Genomic DNA, 9,112 nt, shown 5'->3' on the forward strand with positions numbered 1-9,112 from the left:
AGCAACTTTTTACTTTGCTCCAGTACAATCCTCAACATACACTCTTTAAAGACTGAAAAAGACTGAAAACAAAAATTCTACAGACTATTTGCAAACAGTAAAATTTTAGTAAAATACTTTTTTTGGAAACAAAAAAATCACATAAAAGTGGTGGTGCAAGTTCTGTTCTTAGTTATACTCTTACTTTAGATTTACTATTCCTATAATTAAAAAAAAAACACAGAAAGTGAAGATTAATAGATATGAGGGAAACTACATAGTAGCTCTGTTTGTAAACTTAGATACTGGTTTTAGCAAATTGTCACCCTTCTAGCCCACACCAAAGGAAATCTATTCTTGAATTCACTGACAAATTGGAATTTTCTACCTTTTCTTCTTTGTATATGTCCTTATTTTCTTCATTATTTTCCATAGTCTGTTCTTCATCTTTAACAATACCACCCCTTTGGTATATGTCATGTGTCTATTTTGTTCTGCTACTTGGTTTTTTAAAGTTAAACCACCTTCTGCCATGTTGGAAAGTGCCACAGCCTCTTCCTCTTTGGGCCTTATAATCTATACCGTCATCCCTGTCGTCATGCAAGAGATACTTTTTGCTCTTTGGGTTATATTCTGGATCCCATTCCTCTTCCTTTGGTCTCTTTTGAAAAATAGTATTTGAGTTGTTTGAATTGTATTTGTCCTAGCAAAAATTCCTCAGGCTTTTACTCTGCCCCAAATTTGATAAAATAAACAAATAAACAAACAAACTCCCGAAACCAAACCAAACCTTCCTCTGGGTTGGCTGACACTTATAAAGTATGAATATTCTTTTGCTTCATGGTGGGTTTTAAACTTTTCTTCTCTTTCCTTCTTACTGTTTTTCTTCTCAAGACTGGCCTACGAAGATGATGATGAAGAGGATGAAGATCAAAAATGATCTTACTCTTTGCTTTTACGTTTCCTGTTGTCTTTGTAAGATTTGCAATCTTTGTAATCTTTAAGAGTTTCTTTTCCTGGATTCACTGGATCCCCTGGAGCCCTTAGAATCCCTGTGCTCTTTACTTCTTTCTTTTCTACAACAATCAATGTCCTGTCAAAGATGAGCAGAATCATACTTTAATTTTTTGTCTTTCTTTTGATTTTCTTCTTTAAGAACTCTCTTCTCCTGATAAATGGCAATGCTTCCTCAGGGCACCCAGAGATATGTCAATTCTCCTGTATATCACCAGGTTTTTGTTTTTGTGTGTGTGTGTGTGTGCCAGGAACAGTGTTCTTCAGTGGCCTTCTAATATAAGGTGAACTTTTCATTTAGGGTAAACTGATGGGAAGTAGATGCTTTAATATGATGAATCAAGGACAGAATGTGAATACCTGACCCTGAAGTGCTTTTCCTGGCCTGTGGTGACTTGATGTGGTCAAAGATGGGCCAGAATTCTTGTTCCTTCTTGACAGAATGAATAAGTGTGCTAGCAAGCAACCAGTCTTCAGTGAAGGAAGCAGGTCTGTTGTAATCAACAGGTACAGGTGCCGTTTTTAGTTTGACTTCTGCGTGAAGGGAATCATTGGCTATCATTTTGATCCTAAATGAGTTCTCTCGGAAGGCAGTCTTTTCTCTTGCCTCCAGATTCTTGGGTAGAGTGGGACTATAATCAAAGAGTTCTTTGAGCTTTTCATACTTTACCTGCTCAGGTGACTGAGTTTCTTTTTTCACCAATTTTCTCTCAGAACTTTTGTCATCTCCTTTGTGCTTATCTTTTGCAGTGCTAGACCTTTCACTACATACCTAGTCTCTTTAAGTTTATAATGTTTCTCTTCTCTAAATCCATCAGTTTTTCTATTGCCCTTGAGTGAAACTTTAGGTTTGCATTTGCTTCTTTCCTCCTCAGCATTGGTGAGATACAGTAGCAAAATTTTTACCGTGAATTGGCAGGACAGACTTCCTGAACTGTCTTTAATCCTCTGTCTCTTCTGTGTCATCCCTTTCTGAATAATTAAACTTTAATTTTCCACTGATTATTTCAGTGAGATAATCTAAAGCTTTCTAGTTCTCCCCTTCTTCCTCTGCCCTCCCCTTTTCTGTTCCTTTCTCCTTTGGGGCCTCTTTCTTCCTGGTATAACCTCTATCATGCAGATATACTCTAGACTCTTTATTTGTATACCTTTTTGAAAGTTTTCCAGTCTTTGCAATTTCCATATGTCCACCATCAGGATAAAATGAAGAATGCAATCTAGTTTCTTCTCTTGGAACATTTTGTGGTGAAATTGTCTTTGTAGGGCTTCTCCATGAAGGTATGGGATGAATTGGACTATTCTGAGATGGTCTGCAGCAACTAGAACCATTTTCAAGAGAACTAGGTCCAGACCTCTCAGGACTATGCTGAATGGAATGTGAATATTGAGGAGTACTTTTTTCCAGGATGGGCTGTATTGAGCATGGGACCCTCTGAAGATGCAATCTGACTAGGTTGTGTAGAACTAGCAGAAGGGCTATGGGGTAATGTTGGACTATTATATTATACTGCAAGACCAGGCCAGATGTCACCAGATGCTGCTGCTGGCTTATTAAAAGTATCAATGAGTTCAGAGGGGTCATGTTTAAATGTATCTTTCTTTGAAGGGATGCCCATCAATTGGGGAATGGCTGAATAAGTTGTGTTATCTGAATATAATGGAATACTATTGTGCTATAAGAAATAATGAGCAGGTTGATTTCAGAAAAACCTGAAAATACTTCCATGGACTGATGCTGAGTGAACGAGCAGAACCAAGAGAACATTGTACACAGTAACAGAAACATTGTGCAATGATCAATTTTGATTAGCTCTTCTCAGCAATACAATGATCTAAGAAAACTCCGAGAGACTCATGTCGGAAAATGCTATCCACATTCAAAAAAAAACAATGAAGTCTGAATGCAAATTGAAGCATACTATTTTCTCTCTCTCTTTTTTTGTTTTTTCTTTCTCGTGGTTTTCTCTTTTTGTTCTGATTCTTCTTTCACAACATGACTAATGTGGAAATATGTATAATATGATTATACATGTATAGCCTATATCAGATTGCTTGTCTTCTTGGAAAGGTATAAGGGAAGAAAGGGAGGAAGAAAAAAATTGGAGCTCAAAATCTTATAGAAGTGAATGTTGAAAACTATCTTTATATGTAATTGGAAAAAAATAAAATACTATTAAGTGGGGAAAATGTATCTTTCCATTCATCCTGTGATTTGCTTTTCAAAGGGATAACTTCTGGGGGAGCCCCTTCATTTTTTTGGTCTGCTTTTTAAGAGACCCTCATCTTTTTGAGGAGATGGGTGATTTGCTATCTGGGGATGATGAGTGGGATGAAGATAACCTTGGAGACCTGGAAGATCTGTAAGATGGACAAGATTAGCTTCTAGATCTCTAAGATCTCGTTCTTGATGTTAGATTAGTTCTGGTTCTTTAGCAGATATATTCATTTGACAAGGCTATTTACTGTTCTAACCTTTTAGGAGTATGTTTTCCCCCAACCATTTAGCTCTAAGTGTGAGAACCTAGGACCTGGGACAGGTCTACCACCAACCAGATAATTTATCTATTCATTAGCATTTAGTAAACATCTACTATGCTGGGTACTATGCCAGGCACTGGAAATTAAAAAAAAAAGGTCCTTTCACCAGAGGAGTCAATATTCTATCGGAAAGGAACAATATGCACAGAACTATAAATAAAAAGTGATTTTTTTAAAGGGGGATGGTTACTGGTAACCAGGAAGGTGGGTGGTGAGTCAGGAGAGGTCTCATAGAGAAGCTGGTACTGAGTAAAAATGTATGAACAGCTTAGTGACTTTACTCACCTAATTCCACATTATTTTTTTAGAATGGTAGAACATTTAACAGTTCTACCAACAATGTATTAGTATTTATGATTTCTCATAGACTTTTATGAGATGAAACCTCAGAAGAATTTAATTTGTTTTCATTTTATTATTAATTATTGACTTGGAGTATTTTTCACAGTAATTTCATATTAATCATTGATTTTAGAATAATTTCCACATAGTTGTTGATAGTTTCTATTTCTTCTTTGAAACTTTCTTGTTCATCCTCTGACTATCTGTTGGGTCTTTTGCTTGTTTCAATTCCCTATATTCTTTGGTTGTCATACTTTTGTCAGAAATATTTTATGTAAATATTTTATTCACTGATGGCATTTATTATTCTGGCCACATTAATTTCATTCATGCAAAAGCTTTAAAATTTAAGTCATCTATTCTACTTTTTGTCATCTTTGCTATCATTTAATTTTGGTTATGAATTCTTCCCTTCATCAAAGTTGTGAAAAGTCACTTCAAGTCCTGTTTTTGGTTTTTTTGCTATTTTATTTTTGACTTTTCACTCTCATGCAACTGCAATGTTCAATCAGTTGTGAAATCTTGTCAACTCTCTCTTCTCAACTTCTGTCATGTGTCCTTTTCTTTCAACTCCCCCTGTTTGAGACCCTTAACATCTCTCAAATGGACTGCTGCAATAGCCTTCTGATTGGTCTAGCTGCCTCAAGTCTCCTCTCTCTCTCTCTTTTTTTTTTTTGGTGAGGCAATTGGGGTTAAATGACTTGCCCAGAGTCACATAGCTAGTGAGTGTTATGTGTATGAGGCCGTATTTGAACTCAGGTCCTCCTGACTCCAGGGCACTGGCCCTGTGCCACCTAGGGGCCCCAAGTCTCCTCTCTTTAATCCTTCTCCGATGAAACTGTGAAAACAACATCCTTTCAACATAGTTTTCTGCCAAATTCACTACCAAGCTCAAGAAACTTCAGTGACCCCCTATTGTCCCTAAAAACACAGACTCCTCTGTTTGGCATTTAAAACTCTTCCCAATCTTCCTCCAATCTGTATTTCTAGGCTGATTATAATTTTTCCTTCTTACGCTTTCTGTCGTCCAGCCAAACTGACCCTCTTGTTTGTTTCCTGTACTCAACATTCCATGCCTTTGACACAATCTCCTATCCCTTCCCCTAAGCCTGGAATGTTGTCCCTCATCACCACCACTTCATGGAGCCCTTGGGTCCCTTCAAGGTTTAGCTCAAGTGCCTTCCTTCAAGAAATTATTTTCTGATTTCCCCAGTTAGTGACCCTCCCCCATTACCCCAGGAACTGATGTATTTTATCAGTGGAAATGGCATCAAAGAAGAGGCATTGACATCTGCTTTGCTGCTGTACCCTAAGGACTATGGGACCTTTTTGTCTGACTTGTAGAATTTTCTGTATTGAAATGAGCAGGGGCAATCTTCCTTTTCTATGTGCTTTGTACATAGTAAGTGCTTAATAAATGCTTCATTTATTTATTTTGTTTATAACTTTTATTTACTTCTCTGTGCAAGTGTTGCATCCTCCCAGTAGTATGTAAACTACTTGTGGGCAGGGATTTTGTTGTTGTTGTTGTTGTTTGGTTTTTTTTTTTTGGTCTTTATATCTTTAGATTGAGCACAGTGCTAGGCATATAGCAGGGACTTAGTAAATGCTTGTTGAGTGAATGATTGATTTTTAAATTTATCTCTTTTTATGATGACTGTGAAGAGGCTGAAACACATTAAAACCAAAGAATTATGAAGGAGATGGAGAAAAGGCAGTTATAAAAAATGGGCTGGTCAAGTAGCAAGAGCAGGGGATAGCTAGGCAATGTATGGTATATCCTTACAATGTCACAAAGAGAGAAAGCTCCTCTCCCATTACTAGAACCCCTTCCTAAACTTTTTAAAGATGGAAATGAACAAAAGACACCCAGGCTGGTTAGGCATAGATGGCTTGTGATCTGCATCATGCGAGGAAAATAATCCCATTGAAGGATCATTTCAGGGTTGGGTACAGCCCTCTGATGACATCCTTTATACAGGTTTTTTAAAGTCATGTCTCATGTTTCAGCATAACACAGAGGAGACAAAAACAAGGCTTACAGGAAATGATTTAAAAAAGGGAACTCGGGATGAAAACAGAAAATGATGATTTGGAGGGAAAAATGTGGATCTATGATTGAAGACTATTAACCTCCCCACCCCCACTATGGGTGGTAATACAGCTTCTCTGGTGGGGTCAGTGGAGATGAGATTGAATGGCACTGTTTGGTTGAAATGCTTTTTGCAATCTATTTGGCTGAATCCCAGGAGGAAGGGAACTAGTTTATTTGAAATAGATATTTTCCATCTCCAATTTAGCAATTTCATATCACAGTCATACAGTCATAGAATGTCAGAGTTGAAAGGAGAGATTATGTTGAACTCTCATTTTACCCAGAAGGAAACTGAGGATTGAGGAGGTTAAATCCTGGGTGCCTCATTTTAGGAAGTAGAGATGAATTATTGCATATGAAACCACAAATTTCTATTGTGTACAAATTACTTTTAAATATATATATATATGCACATACACATATATGTGTGTGTATATGTATATGTGTCTGTGTGTGTGTGAGTGTGTGTGTATACACACACAACCTTCTCACCTCAAGAAGAGACAAAGTGAGCAGGAAGTGAGAAGGAAGTTAATGAAGCTCATTTCACTCTACATTATTTTCAAAACTACCCTGCTTTTCTGTTTCCTTCTGTTCTATGTCTTTTCTTTTAAATGCTTTAATGACTTCTCTTTCTTCTTTTATGGGCAAGTCTTTTGCCAGCCACCTTTTACCCTTTTCAGATCCTCACAACCAATTGATAAACAAACAAAACAACAAACAAAATAAATCTACGTATTATCTATGTTGGAGAATATTTGTCTCCTATACTTTGAGTATGTGTCAGGAGATATATAGCATTCTTCATCATTTATTCTATGGAACTAGAGTTGGTTACTTGCATTGATCAGAGTTCTTCAGTCTTTCAAACTTGCTTTTCTTTACAATGTTATTGTAATTGTATAAATTGTTCTCCTGGTTGACTTTGTATTGATTAATCCAAATCATCATAGGTTTCTCAGAACTCATCTTCTTTGTCATTTCATATGGCACAATAATATTTCATTACTTCCATATACTTTATATTTTTCAGCTATTCTCTGAAATATGTGCTACCCTCACTTTGTTTCTAGCTCTTTAAATCTGTTTGTACATTTGGGTCTGAGTGGTATTACTAGGTCAAAGGGTATGCACAGTTTAGTGGGTTTTGGTGCATACTGTTTGGTCCAAACTGTTTTCCAGAAGGGTTAGACCAATTAATAACTCTACCAATGGAGCATTAGTTTGCCTGTCTTTATGTAGCCCTTTCAACAACTGCCATTTTCTTTTTTTGCTATCTTTGCCAATCTGATGGGTATGAAATGGGACCAGAATTATTTTAATTTTCATTTCTCTAATTTTAATGCTTTGGAACATTTTTTCATGTGGCTATTGATAGTTTGGATTCCTTCCTTTAAGAACTGCTTGTTCAGGCTCAGATTCTTAAAATCTAGCCAATAGCTCACTAATGTTCAGACTCCTTAAGAATCTGCCCAATATGACGAATGTTCTAATAAACCTTGTCTCTGGCTGAAAGAAGGCTTGGGTTGAATTCTTTCGGTTAGGACTTGCGTATTGTGATTTTGGGGTCCAAGTACCCTTAAACATCTAAACCTCAACATTTTGGTGGCCCATATGGGGAAACTGCCTAACCCCAAGTTCTTCTTCAGTCAAGACTGGAGGGTATGTAAGCCTCTCTCTTATTTCTTTCTTGCCCTGCAGTTGGGGTCTCTCTCTAAGGATCTAGGAATGCTTGGAGGTGCTTTTCAGGCAGATATTTATGAGGCTATCTTGCACTTGACCTGAAGCTCTCATGCTCCTGGTCCACTGGTTCAGTTCCAGGCCATGGACCTGGGTACACCTTCCGCAGCATGGAGGATAAGGACACATGCCCTATCTGGAAGTATATGCCCAATTCTGTCAATTCTCTTGGTGCTAGAGAATTGGGAAAGCTTTAGGTGTTTTTGGTTCCCTGAGGCTTACTTACTCCCTTCTAAACCCCTGGATCCTCCTTCATGGAGGCTACAGGGAAAAATTAGAACAACTAAAAACATCTTAACAGATTCTGGAGGTTTTGTGATCAATCATTAAGGAGTTTTGAAACACCTCCATACAACCTGGTCACTCCCTTCCCTTGAATCAAGAGGGTATCTGTTAACCCCTCTCATAGGAGAAGAGAATTTTACCCTTTCCCCCTCACCTTTGATTTTACCCTCTCCCACCTGGGGAAAGGAAGGGGCAGCAGCTACAGCATGGGATCTACTGGCAATGGTCTTGGGCCCTGGGGCATCCTTTGCCTGGAAGCATCACCCAGGTTCAGCACATCCTGCTCAAGGTAAACGAGCTAGCTGCTGAACTTGGGTAAGCACACTCTTTTAAAGTTGTAGTTTTACCTGTTAATGATGAGATATTGATTCTCTGTGTAAAGTAATTTGGAAATGCATTTAACAAAACTGATTGGTAATGAGTTTTTTTCATGTTTCAAATTGGTGAATATTTGTATCAGTTATGTCAAGCAACTTTCATAATTTGCTTACTACTAAAATAATTTGGCTATTGTTGGTTATTGTTTTAATGTATAAACTTGCCAAAAAGCTTGTTTGGGTTTTGTCTTGTTGAGAATTTACAAGTATATAGAAATAATCTTTAATTATTGGCTTTTTACACCAGGACAAATTTAAATTTGAGATGTAAATCCTGATAAAGTTTTTCCTAAGCTGTGATTAGTAAAACTTGCTGTGTGAGGTAAAAGCTCATAGGATTTTGTTTTGAGTTGTCTAATGGATCATAATAATACATCATTAATCAATAATTCACCATCTGAGAGAAATTCCACAAGCTACTCAGAGAATGTGATACTGGTGGGAAGTCGGCATCAGGAAAAACTGAGAGGACAATTTTAGCCTCAGTCTAAGATGGGATCCTCCTGACTCAGTTTCCCCATTTTGTTCCTTTGAAAAGGAATGTTGCCCACTTGGTTATTCCTGAGTCTGGCTATGAAGTGGATTTGATACTGCATGGTCAGAAAACTGAATTATCTGAATCCAAACAGAGCTAAAGATGTTTTATCTTGTCATATCTGGGCCCTGCAGTTTTTTCTGTCAGATTTGTGTCTTCTAGACTACAGGCCATTCACCTACAACTGGTAGCAAATAGTGGGTACCA

At 37.4% G+C, this 9,112-nt stretch overlaps 1 pseudogene; it reads right to left on the reverse strand.

Moving 5' to 3' along the window:
• Positions 1 to 301: 301 nt before the first annotated feature.
• Positions 302 to 7,820, reverse strand: LOC114047504 (annotated as a pseudogene).
• Positions 7,821 to 9,112: the final 1,292 nt, after the last annotated feature.

Source organism: Vombatus ursinus, unplaced genomic scaffold (assembly GCF_900497805.2).
Source record: "Vombatus ursinus unplaced genomic scaffold, bare-nosed wombat genome assembly UNPS02014789.1, whole genome shotgun sequence".
Lineage (NCBI taxonomy): Eukaryota > Metazoa > Chordata > Mammalia > Diprotodontia > Vombatidae > Vombatus > Vombatus ursinus.